This window comes from Poecilia reticulata, chromosome 23 (genome assembly GCF_904066995.2).
Source record: "Poecilia reticulata chromosome 23, P_reticulata-male-v2, whole genome shotgun sequence".
NCBI lineage: Eukaryota > Metazoa > Chordata > Actinopteri > Cyprinodontiformes > Poeciliidae > Poecilia > Poecilia reticulata.
In genome coordinates this window covers 12,560,838-12,583,155 of record NC_088852.1, presented here as the reverse complement: position 1 = coordinate 12,583,155, position 22,318 = coordinate 12,560,838, and the positions used below count along the sequence as shown (strand labels likewise).

Genomic DNA, 22,318 nt, shown 5'->3' with positions numbered 1-22,318 from the left:
TAATCTATTTATTATATATATTTACTATAACAAATACAGCCAAAGAGACACAAGATTGTCTTTGGAAAAACATTCGGGTTAAAACGGTTTCAGAGGATCGGAGTGAAATGCATCACACGCACGCACACGCGCAATCACGCACACACACACACACACACACACACACACACACACACACACACACACACACACACACACACACACACACACACACAAAAGAGCTAAAACAACAACCTTTCTGACAAGTCAATCTGCGGGGGTTTCTTCAAAGTAAGCCTTTACTTTAGTGTCTCTGCAGGCGTCTAGTTTGGAGCAGGACATGATTAATATTCATTATTGATCACTATTTACATGCCTTATTAAGCATTTGTTTGGGGGGAGCAAAAGGTGGAAAAATATTCAAGAATCAAAGCATTCTTCTTCTAATAGGTCATGTGGGCTTTAATTGGACCGAGGCATCAAAGACCTTGGTGATGCGTTCAGGTCATGTGCTCCACGTAGGTCCATTACGTGGAGCACATGCTGACATTGCCCAGCCACAATGTCAGCAACATTATTTAGCCCTAATAGGGCAAACACATGGAACTTATATTTATATATGCAACGGCAGGGGGTGGAAACACTGGGCCTGGGCTGAGGGGTTTTGGTTAGAGATGACTATCATCACCTCCTGCTCACAACAGGGATGTTCGATTTCACAGATAAAACGCAGAACTCCCCCCTCTACCCCCGGAGGCGAGCCAGTAAATCAAAACACGCCGCTTTTTAATCAAATGTAATTTACAGTTGTTGTGAATTTCAGTGAAACCAGACGGAGCTGACGGAGGGAAATTGCTTCCACGTTGAAGAACGAGCATCCTGCTCTTGAGAGATTACCACACAGAGCATCTCGAAGCCCCCATCCCCTTCCTCGAGATCAGAAGAAAGCAGAGCTATATTTTTTAGCGACGTTACGAGGCACATAAATGTCCTCAGAGTTGAGTTGTTTTATGTGAGTAGGATTTATGTTTTTGTGTTGACATGCAAAGTCAGAGTGGTTGCACATGTTTGTGTCCAAATTGGAACATATCATAGCCAAAAAAAAGAGAAAAAAAAAATCAAAGACTAATCAGATGAATAAATACTATTGTGTGTAGTTTTGAAAATGCTGAATCTAAAAAAAAAAGAAGCATCTTAGATTTCCTTTTCTGTCTCTCACTATTAGTTATTCTGCTAAACCTTTCTACAAAATCTGAAAGTTCTCACTCAGCTCCTTATTTTCTCTACTTATTTTATGGTTTTGTCAGACGTTTACCTGTTGTTACTCAGTTGTACCTGCAGAGGGAGACAAAGCACCAATATAGAGCGTCGGTGAATTTTTTAATTTTTTTTTTAGCTGTAGCACGTTATACCAAAATAGGAAGTGCTGTTGCGTCTTAAACAGTTTCCCGTTGTTTAAGATGATTATTTATAGTTGTTAATTTTTTCTGCAATAAATGACAACTGCTTATTTTACAACTGAAGAAGTTGAACTAAGATTTTCTGTAACATTCGTTGGACAATTATTGAGACTTCAAACTCAAATTACACTTATTGGGATTTTAATTTTCAGCTCTCTTTTGCTCTGACAATAAGTAAATAATAACCAATCAATCGTTTTCAGACGTCACCTGGTTTGTACATAGAGTTCACATTTGGGAAGTATGCTCTCATTATTAATTGAGCAAGAGATAATGCGGCACAATCCTGGAAGAAAACCTGTTAGAGCTACAGAAGACTTGAGACTGGGATGAAAGTTCACCGTCCATGACCGTCCATATGTGTGTGTATATATATATATATACACACACACATACACACACACACACAGAGCTCTGGCTGTATATAAATACAGACAGAGCTACAGTTTGTATGAAAACACAGTCATGTTATGGAACGTACCAGTCAGATATTCATAGATGCTCTCCATGTGATCTCACTGATGTGGAAGAATTTTTAAAATGTGCGAAGCTGGTAGAGAAATACCTAGCAAACAGAGATATGTTGCTAGGTATGCTAGCCATCCATCCATCCATCCATCCATCCATTTTCTTCCGCTTATCCGGGGTCGGGTCGCGGGGGCAGCAGCTTCAGAAGGGAGGCCCAGACTTCCCTCTCCCCAGCCACTTCTTCCAGCTCCTCCGGGGGAATCCCAAGGCGTTCCCAGGCCAGCCGAGAGACGTAATCCCTCCAGCGTGTCCTGGGTCTTCCCCGAGGCCTCCTCCCGGTGTATGCTAGCAAACATTGCAAAATTGCAGCTCACTAAAAATACATTATGTGCTTTATTCAGATTTTTTTATTTGTAGAATATTTTTGGAAAGCATCTCTCAGTTCTTCACATCATTGTGTTGGTCTGCCACATCAAAACTCAGTCAAAAAATTGCTTGACCCTATGGTTGTAAGCTGATAAAATGTGAAAAAAGGTCAAGGATTAAGTATACCGTTTTGTCGTTTAGAAGGGCAATACCTCTGACATCCTGAAGGGGGCTCTTTACTCCAACGTTTGACTCGATGCAAACCAGTACAGCCCACCGATCGCCCCCACCATCTCTCAATAGTTCCACCATTTTGGTTCCTACCGTCGAAATTTCAAAAGTTAACCGTCACATTTGTTTGTCTCCACATACATTTAGTCTTTATAGCAACACAGTGAAGAATGCTCATAATGTGTGTATGTAACATTGTTGCTCTTTAGAAAGCTTCATTTTGGATTTATTTGCAGCACGTTTCTAAAAAAAAAAAATCTCACTTTGTTCCCTGAAGCAGATTTTGTTGGTTTAGAGTGAAAGGGAGCGATTCTCCTGGTTTCTGTTCCCAATCAACTGCATCCTCACTTGTGTACTTTGCTTCGTTTTGTTTCAGACACAGACCCGAGATCTTTAAGTTTAATTTATTTATCCTTTATGTTCTATTTGGCATGCTTTTTTTTTTGTTGCAAAATTTAACTTTTTTTGGGCGAAAAGAATCCCCCAAAATTCCCCGTTTATCTAATTATAGGATTATCTGCCTTTGTTCACGTACATCAGCAGAATTGTAAATCCACAGCAGCTGGTGTGATCCGGTACAACTTGGGTTTTGATCTGCGAGTAATTCATATGTGAGGAATTACTGTGCTCGGGGCTTTGGGAATCAAACATGTGTTGCACTTCTCCAAGTTTCTATTCCCCCTTGAAAATACCCGGGGCCTTACTGGGCTGGTCCACTCTGTCGAAGCACACCAAAACACCCACCCCCGCCCCTTCGCTCTCCGTCACTGTAACCCACACACACACACGCTAACTGATACAACCACAAACCTCTTAACTGGTTTTAACGGGATCTATTAGCCCGAATCAGAGAAAGTGAAGCAAAAACGTCCTTTTTTTTTCTCTAGGAGTCACCTCGCGTTAAAGCTGACCTCGCTGATTGAGTTTGCTCACAATCACACGGGTCAAGGCCTGGAGTCAGGCCCATGCATCATTTAGTTTAATGGCCGCTTCCTGCCTCGCTCGGATCGTGCGCGCCACATTGGAGGAAGCAGGCAGATAAAATGCAGCACGCAGCTATATTATTTGCAGGACACAATGCTGCGAAGGCGGAGGGAGAGATAGGAAGGCGAAAGGGGGACGGTGACAAAAGAGGAGAGCGAGAGCTCCTCTGATTTTTGTGGCCTGTCTGTGTCACCAGCACCCTGTTGGGACGACAGATGTGCAGATGATGTCATGTAGAAAGGGGATAGGATGGGAGGGAGGAGCGAGCAGAGCGCGGGAGAACATGCGGCGGGTGGAGCCTCAATCTCAGAGAGACAAGGGAGTGAAAGATGGAACAGGACGACAATGTGACTTATAAAGTGTGACCTGTTTTATAAAGTCCTCCTTAGCTGTGTGTGTCCTTGAACTGGATGTCAAAGTATCGCTGTTTTTTCCTGAGTAAATCTAAGCATGTTGATTTAGTCACACAATCTATTCTAAAATGCAAATGTACTGGCTGTTGAAGGCATAATTTACTTGGAGTGGTCAGTGTAGAAGTTTACCTCCTGTTCCTGGTCAGACACAGCATAGGAACTCAATTGTTCTCCTGGACTGCATTGGCAATGGCTGTTTGTAACCATTCAGACTGGTGGAGAGTGAGAAAAGGGAAAGATCAGAGTTTTAAAGTTCCTTTAAGTGGTACTTGTGTAGCCGACCCATTTCAGATGCCGCTCTGAGCAACTGCCCGTATCAAAAACCGCCACCGTGTCAAGGACAAGATTTTTCTATAGCAACTTGACCCGCCAAACAGGAGTCGTTCCAGGTCAGTTGTCTTTACAAAGAAGAATGAGAACTTTGAATTAGATGCTTGTTTTATGGAGGATGTGGGGAACAAATTCATTTAAAGTAATAGATGGTTTTAACGACGCTTCAAAAAACGTACCCACAGCCTCGTCAGGAGGCCAAGCAACGAGCGCATCGATGGTTACATATGCAGCAAAGTCAAACACAGGGCAGCAAAAGCTGTTACAGAGTCAAGATAGGTTTCTTTAAACAGAAGTTAAAAAGTAGTAGTGGACTAATCCAATATGCCACCTAAAAGTAGCTCTCCTATTGATGAGTAGTCAACTTATTAAACACAACCAGCTTACCTTTAGATAGGTTATCCTCGGGTTACACAAAGGCAAACGTGACTAGAATTAAATTTTGGTGCTTTTATCCAAATAAGTGCTTCTGATTGCGAGTTTTGAATATATGTATCTCTGCAAGCCTGTATTCAGAATGCAACCAGCCCACTTGAGTTAGCTTGACAACCAGATTGTCTTCACCTCTGTATTTACTTTGTTGTCGTCTCACCTCTTTGTCTCGTGTATCTCAGAAACATAGCGGCACAAGATATCTGTATTGTCTTGAGGTTGCAGGGCCTTCTTACCATACCCTTAATCTTTTGCTTCCTTCACAGTCAGAGCTACAAAAAAAAGTTTGTATTATTTCCTGTAGTTTGATAAAGTAAAAGATTACTTCAAATCTACATCTGCCAGGGAACGGGTATGAAGCAGATATGACTAATGAGAGCACAGCCCAGGAGTTGGCAGCTGCAGCCGCGGGCCCGCTGTTATCCCTCTGACCCCAGCTTGAGGACACCCTCGGTCACCCCTCTCTGTAATCATTGACCTGTTACCTGTGGCAACCGAGCCACAACATATACTGCCCAACTACTTCTCTGCTGATAATAAGGCGATAGCGCCGCCGCAGCCTCGCTTTCAGACAGAGACGTGGGCACGGTTTCTCACACTTCTGATGGATGTTAGACCTCTGGGAGGTTCAGTTGCCCTAGCTGACCTTCGGAGGTCCGTCTTTTTTTTGTTTCCGAGAAGGTTCAGGGAAAAGCTGTTATCGTTCCTCAAACAGAGCGTTGCTGTGAAAACATGCATGCTCATCCAACCGTGGGTCCTCTTGGAAAGGTTTTATTAACAGTCGTGAGTGCATACATGAATTAATTCTGACATGCAGCGATCAAGCTCTCAGTAGTCTCGGGCAACCCTGTTAAAGGCAATGAAACAAAATGAGATCATAGTAAATTGTTCCATAAACTTTTAATATTAATCTTGTGCTGTTTAGCTTAAAAATATCACATCTATGTGAAGGAGAAAAGCATAACAGGTAGGAGGATTTCCGATCTTAACTTTTTGACATTTCCTTGGCAAAGGTTCTCCAAATCTGTCTGATTGTAAGCACATCTCTTGTCTTGAGTCCCCTTAAGCTAAGACCACATATCTAAATACTGAACTTTGTCTTATTTTTCTATTACTAAGTCATTATATTATTTTTATGAAATTAATGACTTTATGCAGTGTCATTAATTTCTAGCTTGTTTTTATCCGACCCCTAAAGGTTTTTAACCAAAACTGATATTTGGAACTATTCATAACTATTCGCCTGCTGTGACAAAATCGTCTATTCCGTCTGGTGCTGCCACCACCGTGTTTTACTGTGGGAATGGTGTTCTTTCCATGATTCCCAGTGGTTGTTTGTGGAAAACTTACCCGCAGACACTATGGCCCAGATGTTCAACAACCTTCCACTGGGGTTTGGGAAACTTCTGTGTGTTTTGTAATCCTGCTCCTCAGCCTAGACATATTGACGTCACAGGAGATTGCTGCAACATAAAGACCAGCAGTAATAACTGCAGCTTCTTTCGTGCCTCTTGGTCTCCCCACTGTACAGTTGCGGTCTTGTCTTTTAACCTGTTTTGGAGAAAAGTCCGGTTTTTGTAATGACCTCGTTGTTCCGTACTTCCTTCAATAACAGATGGCTGCCGTCACTGTTTCATGGTACATACAGAACTTTTTTCTACCCATCTCCTGACTGATACCTTTGTACAATCAGTTCCTCTAGATCAAATGAAGGATCCTACATGAACATCAGATTCACTACATTTCAAATTGATTTATTTTGAATATGTAAATATTTAGTTCGCACTTACTACAATATACCATACATTTCACAATATCAAATAAGACTTAAGAAATCATAGCCAAAAAAAATAAAAATAAAAATAGCTGACATATTAATAAAGGAGTGAGAAGAAGTGTAGCTTATTGTCCTTCACCTCTTTGTTCAACAAAAACAATTATAAATACACATATGAACACATATACACACACGCACACCTGCCTCCATATAACCATATGGATGTGTACACACATGTGTATATCTATACACACACACATCTGTGTGAACATTCTAATGTGTTTTTATACTTCTACTAATATGTGGGATTCTCCATTATCACCATCTCAATTAGATGCTAAGTTTGCCCTCAAGAAGACCAAATACTAAGTTAGTTTAATAAGGTACTAATTTAAACATACGTCCATTTACAATACATTTACTAACACATTTGATGTATTAGTGCAGGTTATATAGGTGGAAAAAGTTTCCAAGTCATTTCACAAAATCCAATTTTTTACATTACATTTAAGCAAGAGTTCAAATGAAAGCCACTGTTAGGCCTAACAAAGCCAGGCCAAGCTCTGAACTACCATGCAGGTTTAACACCCACACTGAGCTTTTTGGGGGTTTAACAGAACTTTCTGCACCCAGAACGAAATTTGAATGTTATCTACTCAGAGTGACTGACTCAGCTGTCCTTGTGCGTGTCCGAATTTAAGTTTTTTTTTTCGCAGTACAAAGTGGGGCGTGGTACCGCACTGCAGCACGGTGGAGGGGAGGGAGGTGGAAACAGGCCGGAGTAACCATCAGGTAGTGAGGATGGCAGCGAGTTTTGGTTCTTGCCAGAGCCTCCGCCCACTTTTTTCCACACGTCCCCCCTCAGCCTCCTCGGGCCTACCTCGTTCCCTTTTCTCTTCTCCTTCCCTTTCTGGCTGCCATCTTTGGGTGCTCGGCGCAGAATGGTCTGTGTCTGAGAGCAGTGGCCTGAAATAAAAGTAAGAGGGGGCCCTCTGTGCTGGAGAATGCTGGGCTTTGTCTCAGCTGCCATCCATACTGTCTGGAGATGTGGCGTGGACTGAGCACAGAGAGGATGTGATTGCAAAATGAAAACTGGAGAACGCTGGCCTATTCCAGGAGAATCAGCACCGTTCGCCTCAGACGCTGGAACACGCCGCCGGTTCACATTGTTCAGGGGAGAAAATGAGAAATAACTGCTTTTAGCTTACTGATTTTTAAGTCAAATGTGGGATAATTTTACTTCTCAAAATGTAAAAAATATATAAAAAAGAAAGAACGATCAGTTCTAAGTACGTCAGTTCACTTACATGTTTTGTTTTATGATCTTAACCTAGCCAATTCATCAAGTCACTGCAGTATTTTAGGTTTTTATTGGCTCTGTGTTCAACTTCACCTCTAATGAAAGGGAGTACTTTATTATACTTTCTCCCTAAATGGAACTACTACAAACAAAATGTGCCACAAAGTCCACAGGATTAATCACTTTGTTACATTTTCAGATTTGGTAAAATTAAAGAGACTGAAGTCTAATAAAGTGCACAAGTGCGAGGAAAAGTCGAACTTCTCATAAATGAAAAGAGACTTCTGTTCTCACCAAAATTACAGTTTTTAATTTAGCATAATGTCTACAAACACGTTTATTATATACGACATTTTCTATATGTAAATGCAAAACGATTAATTCAAACTATAGATATGTTCATATTAGTATAAAAGTTTTCTTTTAAAAATAAGCATCTTAAATAAAGTTCCCGTGTTTAACCCAAAGGCACAATTTACTATGCGAATAATTAGAAAAAAATTCATCATAAAAATAACAGAAAATTATCGGTAATTATAAAGTAACAGATTACAACAGAAGTAATCTAAAAAAAAAGGTGTGTATGGTGTTTTTTTGTTTTTTTTTGTCCTGAGTCACATCAGAGGATCAATATGAACCTGTCACCCTGTAATCCTCGTAGGGTACAGCATACATGGTCAGCCCATATACAACACACACTCACACACACATAAACTCTAATCCTGCAGGTTATTTCTGTGTTTATGGATATAGGTTGCAGAGCCCGGTCACTGGGTTCAGCCGTAATATCACTTGAATGCAACTTTACTACACGCACACACACACAGACGCACACGCACGCACACCCCCACACACACACGCACACACACCTTGTAAAGCAGGTTTTCTCAGCTAGTGTGTGTGTGTGCTTCAAGCAAAAGCTTACAAAATACATTGTCATTTTAGCTTCATTAACATTAAATAGCAATGCAATTGTTTAATGTAAAAGTTCTTCATGCAACTTTTTTGTAAAGTAAAGAACTAAGTCAGAAATTTCCAGAAGTTTAATTCTTTTTGAAACAAAATTGGTTCAGTACATTTTTTTAAATAGTCAAATCACATTACAATATTTCTTTGTAAAGATGTGTATTTTTTAAAAATGTGGGTATTAATCATAAGCAGACTTAAGAAGCATAATAATACCTTAAAAATGCATTAATAACTTCCTTAACACTTAGTGTTATGGTTTGCCCAAACTTAATTTGTAAATGCATTACTAAACAGCCAGTCTTTAGGATAAGGTTTGTATGATATTTCATTAGCTGTCTAGCTATAAAAAACGAGAAGATATATCAGCCTATTAATTGATTTTAAATAAACATAAAATGCAGGACTATCTGGAACTCATCCAACATACATAATAAAAGCTGCTCTGATTAAGCATACTTTACCCGGGTTTTAAAAATAATTTTCTTTACAGGGGCTCCGATGCAGAAAAACTTCTGTAAATGGTCCTTTAACATCCATGTTTTTCACTCCCTCCTCTGATGTTTCATCAATAAAGCATTTGCGAGATTAATTGGGCAACAGCAGCACGTCCGGACTTGTCTTTAAAGTACTTGTGACGTCGGGGAGAGAAACTGACATTTATTAACTCACAAGAGGAGAAACAATAGGCCATTACAAGTTGGAATATCCATAAAATCAGAGTTGTTTTGCTATAGTGAAATAAAAGTTGCCATTTTGAATGTTTTTGATATGGGATCTAATTTGAGTGCGGAGGAACACATTTAGATCATTAGCAATTTTATTGTGTAATTCGACTGTTAGTTTTTTTTTTAAGCTAGCCATTACAACATATTAAACATTGTTTATTGTATGTTGTTAATATTTCAAACCATGTAATATAATATTTGAAAAGAAAAAAAAACAGTGAATATGTAATTGGAATATAACTGATGATGGAGTTAAAAGTTGCTAAAGGTGTAACTGAACTTCAGCTTTGTTCCATCTTCAAATAAGTGATAACTTGTTCTAGGATGCTGTTCTGCTTTAAAATTTAAATTCTGATTTATTTTTCAGTGGCTATAATTAGCTTTTTTACGAATAAAAATGAGTGCATTTTTACTTAAAGTCCTTCCTGGGAGTTCAATAAAGCAGCAAATAGTGCTTTTTCGAGCGGCGGAGGGGGCAGGAGAGGAGGGGGGAGTGAGGCTGCCTCTGATAATCATCTCTACGCAGCCTAGTTTTTACACATATTTCCCCGTTATGAGCCGTCTTCTCCTCTCTCTCGCACCCATTTGGAGTTATTAAATTAGATTCAGAGTAGCGCTGTGTGTCTGCTCGGACACCGGGGCAGGTTGTGTAAGTGCTTCACCTCAGTTGAACTTCGGCGCATCTGTGTTCGTCGGCGGCGAAGGACTCGGCAGCTTTTCCGTGTCCCCGATGAACTCTGCGAGATGGCCGGGGAGAGAGACGCGGGCGACGGGGTTTACAGCCTTTCGAGACTCGGGAAGCTCCTCTTGGAGAGTGTCTGTCGATATATCCTCTTTACCAGCATTTTACAAGCCAAAATTGCCGCATTTAGGGATATTTTTTGTAGTGTTTTTTTTCTGCTGGGGGAAAATAATAGAAAAAAAAAAAACCCGCGGACGAGGAAGAGACCAGCCTACAAACTTCACACATGAACTTGAGGCATAACGGTAAGTATTAGCATTACTATTTTGTCTTTATTTATTTGCTTTATTTTTAGAAATTAGTCGGACTACAGCAGCAGTTCGTGTTTCGACTCGACAGCAGCGGATGTCATTTCTCCCAGACTGGGTCAGCGGACATTGACGCTGCTGTGGCCGAAACAATCCGCGGTTCTTCAGCCTAGAAGTTTTAACAGCGGCGTGACAAACCTGCGCTTCAGCTGCTGTTGCAAATTTAAGCATGACATCCAAACAGTCCCACATTAGACGGTCGATGTAGTCGGGAAATAAAGCGAAAAGGGAGGTCGGCGTTTGGTGCCCTAGTTTCTCCGCGCAGACACGCATAATCTTCCACCTTTTTTTTCCGCTTTTGTTGTCCCCTCAAAGCAAACGCAGATAAGGCAGCCGGGCGGATCATCACGTCAGTCCGGCGGGGAAACATCACCGCTCCTCACAAAGTGGGCAATTAGGATTTCAGTATGAAATGTGCGTTTAATTAGTTCGCCCAGGATTAAAGCCTATGTACGACAAGAAAACACGGCTCTGCGGCTTTGCCCCCTCATCGATGTGTCACTGTGGTTTCCCTCAGAGAAGTTTTGCGCAAAATTCATTCAGGAGATAACCCAACAGTAGCTGAATGTCATTTTTAAAGAGGCAATCCAGTAGTGTTTTATTTATTTATTTATTTATTTATTTATTTATTTATTTATTTATTTACCCATTACCAAATGTACACTGCAAATAAAAAAAACACACAAGTGAGTAATTAAAAAAAAAAAGATTTTTATAACAGAATTTCACAAAATACAATGTTTTGACAAGCGGACGCTAAAGAAAAAAATCAATTTGCCCTGTGTGTATTTGTGTCAGTGACATCACATGAGGTTCAAGATTTTTTGATAGATTCTGAATAGAAATTAACCAATGGGAAATCAGAGTTTGCCAATTTTCCTTTTATGGAGGTTGATTGGTGATTGGCAGGTGAAATAGTAAAAAAAAAAATTTTTTCTTAAAATGGGAACTCCCATTGTTTTTGGTTTTATTAACTTATAAACCAACAGCATCTGCTTTGATACTCTTTTTGAGTGTAATGTGCTTTGATTTATAAACGGCAATAATGTTATATTTAAAGCTAACACCCCTATCAAAGGACCTTTTCTTGGGGTTTTCTTTTGTGTGTTATAGGTTATAGAAAAAAAATCCTAATCACTGAAAATCTTAAATCAGTGTTTCAGACCTTAAAGAAGCTGCAAATATCTACTATGTACATATTTATCTAATTTATTAATTTGGTTAATTTGTTTGAATAGTTAGTTCTCCTTTGACTCTGATGAATTTAAATGAGGCAGAAGAATAAAGTCAGTCAACTGGAATTAGAAAGCAATACCGTAAAGAAGTGACCTTTGACACATTTCGGTACATATTCTGAAACATTCGAGTATAAACCACTTCTGTGTGTTTAACTTGGAGATGCATTGATCTGGCTTTTCTTTTTCTCTTGGTCGAGTTTGACCCGATTTTCTTTTTGAGCAATTTTGATTTTTTTTTATAGAGCAATAATGAAGGAAGTTCTCAAGTTAGAAGCCCTAATGATTTTTCAGACTCATCAGTCACCGGTACACCGATTGATGAATTTCTAGTTTCATTGTTCACAGATTTTCCTGATTTCCTTTGTGCTCTAAAAGCAGCTCCAGTGTTATAATGCCAAATAAAAATGAACACTTTTGAAGAGGGATTTGTTTTTAAAAGCTGTTTAACAGCTCAAAAGAACCAATCGGTTTGCCTTCTGTGATGTCATCAAAGGTTGTGCCGATTTCTTTTTGTTTTTTTTTTGCAGGGCAGATTTCATCTTGATTAAAAGAAAAAGTTTACAATAAAAACCGAACAGACAATGTGGCAAACTATATCTAGCATGAGTTGGAGTGATGTCACAGAAAACTGATGTCTAGCTTTAATGCAGTAAAGGGTCTCTATATATTGCCTCCTACCCTTAATTCAGGAATAAAATGAACATTTTACTTTAAGTACGACAATTTTTCATGATTTTGCAGTCGACGTTAATTCCCTGTAAGGTGTGGGGACGTTCTCTCAAACACGTTAGGTTCATTCCGAGTTCACTTTTGTTCAAAATTCTGCTTGGCTATGCATAATTAATCGATACAGTTGCTCATCCTCCTAAAATAACTCGATGTGGTCTCTTGCATTCAAGGGTTGACAAATGCAACCACGCATTTCCTGCTGCAGTTGCACGTTTACTTTACAATGCCAACATATTATTCTGCAAGTGAGAATGAACAGAATTAGCATAGACCGGGTCCTTTTTGGCCGTCCCGTCGCACTGCGAAGCATTGGCTGAACTCTGGACGAGTCTAAAAGTTTAAACCTGCTCACTTTAACAAGCTCTTGCAAAAGGTTGCTGCTTCCTTCGGCTCCTCTCCTACACATCTGGCTTTGTATTTTTGCTTTGTGTATGTGCAAGCTAGGTGGTGGTGGTGGGGGGGCAGTTGGCCGGTTAGGCTAAGATTCTGCTCATACTATCAGTTTTCCAAGAAAAGATCTGTGCTTAGTGTGAAACATGATGACTTTCTCAGTGCTTTTTCCCCCTCCTTCACTCTTTAACTGGAAAGAGGAACAGAGCTGTCAGGAGGCAGAATATGAACTGGGTCACAATGACCCCTTGGCCGCAGCTCCAGCTATCACACTCTTTTATGTGATGTATTACTACCCCTGATATGGCGTGTTTATAAAGCGCAGCTATGGCTATAAACAGGAAAATGCCATTGTGCCTTGGAGAAAATGGAACAGAAACACAGGTGGCTCTCACACAATGGGCTGGCTCTCGTTTCTCCACTTTGTGGCGGTGATGCAGAGAAAGCACAGGGCTGTAGAGTGAAAATTGGCGCGATTATCTTCTGATTTGCACTGCTGCCCTGTTGCACCAGGGCCTAGCTGTGGCAGTGGGGGAAACATAGAGACAAGGACTTAGGAGGGGAGGGGGAGAGAGAGAGGAGGAGGAGGGTGGTGGTGATGGAGGGGGGTGAGGGGTTGCTTTGATTCACCCAAATTTTCACTCATTAGCTTTCAGCAGCTTCATCCTCCCTCTCACTCCCACCACTGCACTCTCATATCTCACGCAATTGATTGAAACCCTAAACGTTGAAATCAGGCCCAGCACAGCTTTTCTATGAATAGTTGATTGGCTGTAATGGCGATGGCGTGTGTTGTTTCTTGCAGGGCGTTTCAGGTCAGGGGGCCCGGGTTTTTTTTTTTTTTTTTTCTCCTCCAACATGCTTGGCTGATACTGCAGTGTTGCATGGCGAGACACTTAGAAAGTCTTGTAAAACAGGGTTTTAGACGAACTCCCCACACCGGCTGCGCTGATGCTTCTCAAGTTTTGCACCAGCAGCAACATTTGGTTGCAACCAACTTATTCACAGCTGCTTTACTTTGAAAGTCACATTATTGCCATTTCTCATGCTGATTGATTGCTACATCACTGATATCATATTGCAAAACTGTGTTCACTCTTATTCAAAATGTGGACAGAAACTATAAGAATTGGTGCTATCAGTGGAATTTTTTTTTACTTTATTCACAGTCACATCTTCTGTGCTATATCCTTTTTATCTGATTTGTAGCCGCATGCAAGGTCAAATTAATCACTTGCTAAATCTCTGTGTTTTATAAGCCTGGTGGGCCACCAAGCTTTACTTGTGCCCCCACCAGGCTTAGCATTGCTTATTTATTTATGTCTTTTTAAAATGTTTGCATTTTTTAATACTTTATTGTTGGTGTTCAGGTATTAAACTTCCAATCTTTCAATAACACATAATTATCAAGTGATATTTTCAAATTTCCTGTCAACTTTAAACATTTTTTAACTCAAAAACACGACGGGCCGCTGGATGAATGACTGCCCTGAACCCCAACCACCAGGCTTAGCAAGTTTTCTAAGGGAAACCTGGCTAAGAGTCAAAGATGTAGTATTTTAGCTTGTACTTTAGCTAGGTGCTGCTGTTCAATCTACTAGCTAACTTTTCTATAAAATCAAACTGACTCAGAATGTCTTTCCTGTTAGTTAGTTAGTTAGTTAGTTAGTTAGTTAGTTAGTTAGTTAGTTAGTTTATTTCCTCTTTATTTGCTTGTCTTCAATTAAAATCCCCTATTAAAGTTGCTGCGCCAAGTAATTGTCTCGATTTGTGTGTCTCTTGTGATGTCACCAACCCTCGGAGCAGCTTTAGCAGCTTTCATTTTCTTCATCTTGCACTTTTCTTTACGTATTATGAAACCCTGCAATGGAAGCCCACACTTCCATACCTACTTGGGTTTTTATAGTTAGTGTACATTTATTTGTGGGGGGGAGGAAACAAAACACCCACACTGGATAGTCTCTTTAAAATGCATAATGCATGAGATTGTGTGTGACACACACATACGGAGGGCACATTTATCTGCAGGTGGACGCCTGCCTCTGGTTGTTTCCGTTTTCAGTGGAGTTATTAATGTGGCCAGCCGCAAGAGTGCAGCTTGCGTGCGTGCGTGCGTGTGTGTGTGCGTATTGTACTTTTTTTTTTAAGTGCAACAGTTTGCGTCCACGTTTATTCCTCCGCTGCGCTTGGCGTTTTAAATCTCAGTGCAGGGCCATTTAAGTGCTTGACCTAATTTCTCTGGCAGCGAGGAATCCGCTGGTGAAGGCCTTCCTCTGTACCTTCATGTGTGTGTTTGTGTGTGCGAGTGCACTTGCATATTGCTCTGGGTGTTTCCTCCTTGCCTTTCTAACAGGAAGCTGATGTGGAGTTCAACTGAGGACAAGGAAAAGGCCTTTTCTTTCCACTGTGAATCAGAGAGAGAGAGGGGGAGAGAAAAAAAAAACGTTGGGAGAAGAAAAAAAAAAAAGCCCAGGACACTACATTGCTTTAACCCTCTGCAATCCATCCTGCTGCTTCTTTCTTTTTAGCTGCTTCTTTCTTTTTAGCTGTTCTGTTTTCTTTCTTTTAATGAAAATTAAAACACATTGCCTTTTTTAGAGTTTACTCATTTTGTGAGCATTATGAAAGAAGCTGAAAGCAAGCGAAGGGAGCTGTGCCGGTTCTTTGGGTTACATTTCTAACAAACTTGCAGCAAAAGTAGTCTGTATTATTAGTAAGGAATAAAAAAAGACACTCAACAAGCTTTTTTAAAGCCAGCGATGTGATGTTAGTGAAAGATCACTTTAGTTTCATTAGAATGTTATCGCAGAAAAGGACTGGGAGCTTAGATTACTGGCAGCTTGAAACAGTAATATTGTTCTCAGGTCAAACTTGATGTGGATTCATTCAGTCTGAAGCTCATAAAGTGTAAATATGCTCTCCGATAACTCAGGAACTGAACTCGGGCCAGGGCAAATGGAAGAAATGTTGAAACGGCATGACCTAAACCCTAATTGCACATAATCTTCGTCTTCAAAGAATCGTGCGCATATCGCGGTCACGGATGAATTTTAGGGAATTAAACCAGGCCTAATATTCAAACCGAAAACCACCTACTTGGTCGTCTTTCATGTGTTGTGCAACGTCGTCCGGCGCGTTTGAACTGCGAGCCTGCAGGATTGAAGCAGGAACAGGAGCACTTCAGGAGTGTGTGTTTGGAGTGGGACTATAAAGAGGAGTTTTTAACCAACTGTGTTCCCTGTCTTTACTTGTTGTGTGTTTGCACAAGCGGTTGTCAATGGGGTGGACTTGCTCAGGAGACACGTCCGCTCCCAGCAGCAGCAGCAGATGTGTTGGTAAATTTGTATATTGTAAACCTTGATTCATCTCAGACTGGCTCTGCTCTGGAAAATAAACGTAATAACTCGATTTGTAATTAAAACAAACGACTAAAACTTATGGTTTAAAAAAAAAAAAAGAAAGTGGATAAATTCGGACCGGTTTTACGTCCAGCAGCAGCAGCAGAACTGTTTCATTAAGAATGTCCTGTTCCCAACTTGTGCTGCCAGGGGTGTGTTGAGAGAAAAGAACGCAGCTAAACCTCGTACTGTGTGTCCCAATTAATCACGAAGCTCAATAATATTTCACAGTGCAAGTTGAAACAGCGGGCAGGAAATGTTCCCACCGTCTTTAATTTTTATAACTCACATTTTTTTTTCTTTTCTGTTTTTATGCTCCTGCTGCAGGAAGAGAGTCGGGCTGAGCGAGGACGACCTGGGAAGCGAAAGACGCTGCAGCGCAGGTGAGCACAGGAACATTCGGAAAACGTTGTTGGGAGCACGATTCCTCGAGTCATACACTCTTAAATGTCGTGTTAATTGTTCATGTGAAGCTACAAATTTTATTTCTGACTTTGAAATTCTGTTGAGCAATCGAAGCCGAGGCATTTTTAAGTTAAATGGAGCAGCCTTTTGGCTCTGCAGGGAAGTAATTACTAGTGTGGAAACAGGAGAAATCCAATGGATGTCATGAGAGGAGAGACATGCACTGATCTTTATTTTGTGGTGGTTGTACAACCAGTTTTGTCAATCAAGATATTTATTTTCTTTCCTTTCTCCAGCGAGTGAACATTATTATTTATAATAGGAACAGAGGTGACATCACACTGTGTGAGAGAGAGAGAGAGAGAGAGAGAGAGAGAGAGAGAGAGAGGACTCGCCATAAACGGAGGTTGAAAGCACTTTGTTCTGCCTTGTAGTTATCTACTCTCTTTTGAAAACACAGGCAGCTCTGTGTGATACAGAAAAATCAATCCACAGTTTTAGTTTTTAGCCACATTTTCTTCAGTCCTGTCACTTCCCCCTCCTTCTGGCGCCTTTTCCGTCCCGGTCACTATAATCTGAATTAGAACTGGACGTAAAACTTCAAAACATCGCCGGTGCGTTCTTAACTCAACAAAAATTTTTTTTAAATGTTCTGAAAACTTGCGTTGGTTGATTTTTTTTATTTTTTTTGCCTCTGCATTACTCTTGTAGATAACTGAAGGCACGTTACCCAACCTGTGTCGTCTTTTTTTTCTTTCCAGCTCTTGGTTGATCATGTTTGTTTTAACTTGCATTTCAGTTTGTTGGAATTTACTGGTGCAGCATAATTCATCTCCCACAAGATCATTATCAGTTTCTGAAGAGTTCGCTGTGTTTGCTTGAACAGAGCACAGGAAACTAGATGTTCCCCTTAATCTTCTTCTTTGTGCTCTTTCAAGTGGGAAAAGACCCCCCTCCCTCCCCACCACACCATATACATACACACGCACACACACACACACCAGCGATGATACATACAGCGCTCTGTACGAAAGCCACAGAATGCAGTAATTGTATGGAATCATCCTGTCTGTGAGTTCTTTTTGTGGCTGCAAAGTATGATTAAGTGGACACAGTTTGCATGTTTCTCTTTGCACATAAATCAGCATGTCGTACAGTAATTAGTGTATTTGGAAACAAAAGGGGGCTTCACTTGAATTTGAAATCAAGTTGTGTGGTTTGGAGCATGGCTCGGCTGCAGGATCGTCTTCTGACTGATAGGGTGGGACAGTTTGTTCTGTTTGTTCAGCCAGCTCCCATCATTTTTCTCTGACAAGGCACAGCAGTATATATATTTTTTTGTTTGTTGTTTGTTTGGTTTATTCTTTTGTAAAAGGTTGCGAGAGATATTCACGTGTTTTGAATAATAGTCGGAGTATTTATAATATCAAACCGTAGACTTAAGCAGAGGTTTGATGTCGGTCGGGACCGTGGCGAAAAACCTGACTTTTATTGTCAGGTGTGGCTCGCAGAAAATAAAAGCTTGAAAACTCGAAGGTTTTAGAACCGAGGTCTTGGGAGCTTAGGCCAGAAAGTACAGAAACAATAAAACAGTCAGAAACTCACACTGAATAACTGGAACTTGGCATCAGTCAAGTCCGGGAGGCTAAAATCAAGACTGAATGTTTAGAACCTTGACAAATATTTAAAGGCATTGCTTTTTGTATAACACAAGAATGAATACACATGCAGTGATATACATTTTCTAAACTAAATTAATCAGTTTACGTTGCACAAGAGTTGTATGCTAAATTTACAAAAACAGTAAGAAAAGTTGTCATATTTAAAAAAATAAAAACATCTAAAAGCCGTCTAAAAACAATTCATCAGATGCTAGAAAGTTTACTGCTCCTAAAGACACATATCCAGGACATGTCAATAAATGTTTAGGCATTTTAATATTATTATTATTATTGTTCTATGTCAGCATGCAAATTAGCTCACAAAGGCCAAACCATCAGAACCAATAGAAACTATGCGATTTAAAAAAGTTACGCAGACAACAGGTGACGGGAAAAGCCAAAAACGATCAAGAATCACTGAGACGCAGCGGCAACAGATTAGATATTTTCTCCCACACGGATTATGAGCATAAAACACCGAAGATATGTTAGTCTTTTTTTTCCCCCTACTTCGGCTGTGGGTTAAGTGAGTTTTACATGTAGAGCTGTGATACTGATACCGCAGGAAAGAGCACAGTTTGTGCCTTAATTTAAAAGGTGGCTTGTGTGGCTAAGACGATGTTGCAATAGTGTTACTTTTTGTTTTTACGGGTGTAGAGTAGAGATGCAAATCTTTCAGTGTCTATGTTTTCAATTCTGATTTTTAGGATCATGATTTGATTCAGAAAATATTTTTAATTCAGAGATACATTTTTCTATTCAGTTGACAGTTTATTTTTGAATAAAAATAGGTTTGTAGCTTAAATTACCAGTATTAGGTTAGCTTAGCTGTCTGGCTTTTTTTTAACCCTCCCGCTGATGTAACGATCAGTCGGCGAGGAAACGGGTTGCACCGTCAGACCGTCAGCTCCCGAAACGACACAAGAAAGAAAACCTTGTAAAACCTTGTAGGGTCCCATTGACCCCGTTTTTTAATACTACAGGAGGGTTAAATAAAAAAAATATCAAAGAATTATTCAAAATATATATGTTGGAGAGACAGGTAATGCAATTCGTAGTATATTCGCAAATAGAAGCGGCTAAGCGCATTTTAAAATTAATTTTGAGCATTTTGAATCGATTGAAAATGTGATTCTCTATAGAATAAATTTTTTCTGCAATTCTAATATGCAGATTCAGTGTCTACTTTTTTTTTTCTATTTAGCCGCTTAGTGTTGAAACTTAGAGTTATTGCTACGTGGTTTTTCCTTGTGTCTGCTGCAGATGTCCACATTGCATATGGTTAATCCTGGCAGTGGACAAAATTTATAAGTTTCTCTGTGTTTTTTCTTCCCCCCTTCTTCAAATTCTTCCTGTTTTTGAAAAGCAAATTTAATAATTTTCCACAGTCAGATTGCAGGTATTTGCTCAGCAAAAGCTAGACTGCACGTGATCACACTGACGCTTTTATTTAAATCCACAGACCAAATGTCGTCTGGTGTCGTTAAAATTCACATGCAACACAACTTCGTGATCATGAGCAATAATATTGAGTTTGTTCTGATCACTTGCGTCGCTTTTAATTCTCGTTCAGTTTGTTGTTTGTTGACGCACAACAAACTGGAGTCTCAAACTGCCTTTGACCCAATTTCTCTAGGCCCAACAAGCCGAGACCGAGAACAGGAAAAAACAGGTCGAGTCCGGTCTGAAGTCCTCCATCCCTGCTGAGCATACTGTAAGTCTCAGTGAGATTCCTACTGTTTTATAAACTGGAGATAAAACACCACAGTTTGATCTTGTCAAAAGTTTTTACTCTATCATTTTGAACTAAAAGTAAAACCAGATTTAACTTGCTTGTGTTTAAAACTAAGTAGCTGTTGTTCCTACTACTACAAAATATTGCAATAATGTTTGATAATCAATCAAAAATGCTCAGGGCAAGCTGGTGTCACCTGGTTAACTAGTCTCTCTGCCATACCACAAGCAGCTTGCCAGCTGTCGTTTAAATTCAGCTCAACGTAACGAAAACAGTGGCCGGTCGGAGCGGGAACCTTTGAGCACTTCACGATTTGATTTGATTACAAATCAGAAGGCTGCGACGCCGTCTTACTTTGACAGCTGTTTCTCTTCCACGTCTGGGTGCGAGTATTTAATATGGTTTCTCATGTTTGTTGTGTTTCAAAATATTTCTTTTGACTTTTACACAGCCACATGCGGTGGCTCTGGTCCAAGTTATTTTCTCTTTAGTGCAGAGGCTGCTGGTTACACTTCATGCCGAAGCCGTAAACTCGTTCCACCTATTGCATTGTTCAAAATAAAAAAAATTTTTAAAAAGTTTTGACCCTTGTATCTTATGGAAAGGACTTCAACACTATGCCAGGTCTTGTTTTTCATAAATGGGCACATTTCAAGCAGCCCAATTTGAAGATAACTGTGTAGTCACTCAGCGTTGTGGGATTATATCTTGTTTTCATTCATAAAAGTGGCTTCAGTGGTTCCTATCCTAAAGACGATAAAGATGGAGTGAATTAAGCTCTTTTTTTTTTTCTTTGCATGTAGATAATTCCAGTCTTCCATGCTGCAGGGCCACAGCTCGCATTTTCATAGCCACAAAGTTATCTTTTCCTAACGCTGTACAAATCTCTTCCACTATTTTTCCCCACCTCAGGGTGTTTTCCAGTCACATAAAGGAAAAGAGCATTTTTATTTTGTGTTACTGTAGCTCCTGTGTCTCCTCTCGTCTCGTCTCCTCTCCTCTCCTCTCCTCTCCTCTCCTCTCCTCTCCTCTCCTCTCCTCTCCTCTCCTCTCCTCTCCTCTCCTCTCCCTCTCCTCTCCTCTCCTCTCCTCTCCTCTCCTCTCCTCTCCTCTCCTCTCCTCTCCTCTCCTCTCCTCTCCTCTCCTCTCCTCTCCTCTCCTCTCCTCTCCTCTCCTCTCCTCTCCTCTCCTCTCCTCTCCTCTCCTCTCCTCTCCTCTCCTCTCCTCTCCTCTCCTCTCCTCTCCTCTCCTCTCCTCTCCTCTCCTCTCCTTCCTCTCCTCTCCTCTCCTCTCCTCTCCTCTCCTCTCCTCTCCTCTCCTCTCCTCTCCTCTCCTCTCCTCTCCTCTCCTCTCCTCTCCTCTCCTCTCCTCTCCTCTCCTCTCCTCTCCTCTCCTCTCTCCTCTCCTCTCCTCTCCTCTCCTCTCCTGGCTCTCAGCTCATGTGTGACCTCTGCAGGCATCTCTCGAAATACAACGCAGATCAGCCTAGTATTTTCACACTCAGTATCTCTTATAATAAAGTTTTACCATGAATTGAGTAATTCAAGCAGTTTTTTGTGAATTTAACAGTTCAGGTGAATTTAACTTAAAACTTACTCCCTGCTAAACAAACACCATCCAATGAATGAGTCAGAAAATCCCTCTGCTCACTTTCTGATTGGAAAGATTAATCCAGCGATGGGACAGTGGTTGGTCTATACCTCCCACTCCTTCCTCTCTTTGCAATAAAACCCCTCATTTGTTAAATGCGGCTCAGTGGAGGTCCGGTGGGCAGCCTCCTTCGGATCAGGTGTTGTCCAGATGTGCCGGCGAGAGTCATCCTCTGGGTTCTGCTAATCTGTCATTTGGAGGGGAGAGATCGAAGAAGAAAACAACCAAACAGGCTGCAATCTGTGTCACACTGTTGTATAAGAAGACAGAAATTTAGTGTCATGATTACTTTGTGCTAATTCAGTGTGGTTAGTCAATATCACCACTTTTTTTTTATTTTTTTTTTTTAGATGTGGAAGATAATCAAACTTTGAAGTTATTTTACAGGAACCAGGTGCATCATCTGTTTCCTCATGTTCTTCGGATTATTATTATGTAAGCCGTTTTAATCAGCTTTGAACACTTTTATTTGACATTCAGAGGGCAGTATATATTTCCTTCTTATTATGAAGATTTAAATCTGACAAGCTGCTGAGTTCAAGAGCGTAAACACCCTCCAAAGCAGCCTTTCTCGAAGTTTGAATTCGAATCGAATGGCAAGCCGGTCCAGATGCAGTCTGATAATGAA

General features: G+C 40.5%; 1 long non-coding RNA gene across 1 annotated transcript in view; it reads left to right on the top strand.

Moving 5' to 3' along the window:
* Positions 1 to 9,977: 9,977 nt before the first annotated feature.
* LOC145550183 (uncharacterized) overlaps positions 9,978 to 22,318 on the top strand; it is a 28,784-nt gene continuing 16,443 nt past the window's right edge. The window contains exons 1-2 of the long non-coding RNA XR_014086071.1: positions 9,978 to 10,421; positions 16,567 to 16,622. This is a non-coding gene — a long non-coding RNA (uncharacterized LOC145550183). The remainder of the gene's footprint in view (positions 10,422 to 16,566; positions 16,623 to 22,318) is intronic.